We start from the raw sequence: 1,632 nt of genomic DNA, 5'->3' as shown, positions 1-1,632 counted from the left end.
GTTGGGGTGCAGGACACCTGGGCAGCCGCTCCCTGCCCACCCCACCCCCCATGGCTGGGAATTTCCCAACCACCAAAGAAAAGGCCGAATTGACAGGCCGCCCCCGCTGGTGCTGGGACAATGGAGCCTTATGCCCTCAAAATCGAGCCAGGGTAGGAGGGCCAGGGCAGGTGAGGACCTAGCTGTCTGAACCCAGGGAAGCCCTGCTTGCCTGGACCCCACCCAGACCCTCTGCCAAGCCGGGTACAAGGGGGATCCTGGCTAGAGCCCTGCATGGCCCACCCAGGGAGGGAGGCACTGGGTGAGTCAGGCAGACAATGCCAGCTCCTCAATGGTCCCTCTGTACAGGGTTCTCCCTCAGGACACAAGGAAAGAACCATCTCCGGCGCCCGCTTCCTGCTGGGCGGGCACGAAACACTGGAGCTCCTGCCCGCACATCTGGGGCTCCGAGGTCCAGGCCTGAGCCTCTGAAGGAAGGCACGGATCCTGGGCTGGGCGCGGGATCCTGTTGTCCTTGTCATTCGGCCCTCAGAAGCAGGGGTAGCAGGAAAGGCCCGAGGAACTGGGCGGGACCCGGCCAGGGGGTGGGGGGCGTTGATCTCCTTCCGACGGGCAGCGGCAGCCTCTCATCTCCTGCCAGCTCCCGGGGGCTCGCAGGCCGCGGGGCACTGGCAGGTGTGCGGAGGCGGGGTCCCGGGTCCCCGGCCCAACCCCTCCCTCCCCGCCTCCGTGGCGCCGACCCCGGCCCGCCCCCGGCCCAGGCTGCTTTGTGCCGCCGCGGGCGCAGAGCCGCCGCCTCCTCACAAAGCTGCCTTTGTGTCCAGCGGCCTCCGCGGGACCCGTTGACGTCAGCCTCCGTGACCAGCCCGGCGGGACAGAGCGCGGGCTGCGGCGCCCCCTGGCGACCGGAGGCGCTAACCTCAGAGCCCCGCCCAGTCGAGGCCAGTGTTTCACTGAGCCCTCCCTGCAGGCTCAGCCTGGGCTTGCCCCTGCGACTCGCCTGTCACTCAGGGCCCACCCCACAGGCACGGCCATCTGACTTGCCCCTCTCCAGCAACGCGCAGGCACCTCCCTTAGCCTCAGAGCCCTGGTCCCAATGCAGCCCTCCAGGACCCCACGGGGCACGGGGCCCTGCCTGTCCCTTCCCCCCAGGGTGGGAGGGATCCCCTGGGCAGACAGAGACCTTTCTGAACATGCCTCAAGGCCCCTACTGGCTGTTTAGTCAAGCCAAGGCAGTGCAGCCCACCTGGCTGTGTGACCTCAGGAACTCATGCTTTTGTGCGTGGGAGGTTAGAAGTCACATTCTCCTCCTGCACCCCACCTGCTCCCAAGGTGGAAGAGGCCCTTAGGAGAACAGCTCCATAAGAAATGTGCCCAGGGGGTCTAGCCAGGCTTGAGGGCCGCCCCAGACCCAAGGCTGAAGAGTGCTGGGAGAAGAGGGAGACACACAGGTCCCAGCTTGAAAGTTCTCTAGTTCAAGTGGGAAAACTGAAGCTCAGAGCGTTGGGTCTGAGTGTGACCTGGAAAGCTGAGCACCCAGGGCCCTGTCAGGTGGGGACTGAGGTCTGGATCACCATGACCTTGGCGTATCTTAGCCTGGGTCTCTGCCTCTGGGAGAGAAAAATACCCAGC

Source organism: Eulemur rufifrons, chromosome 7 (assembly GCF_041146395.1).
Source record: "Eulemur rufifrons isolate Redbay chromosome 7, OSU_ERuf_1, whole genome shotgun sequence".
In the NCBI taxonomy this organism is placed as follows: Eukaryota; Metazoa; Chordata; class Mammalia; order Primates; family Lemuridae; genus Eulemur; species Eulemur rufifrons.
Note: the sequence above shows the minus strand (reverse complement) of the source record.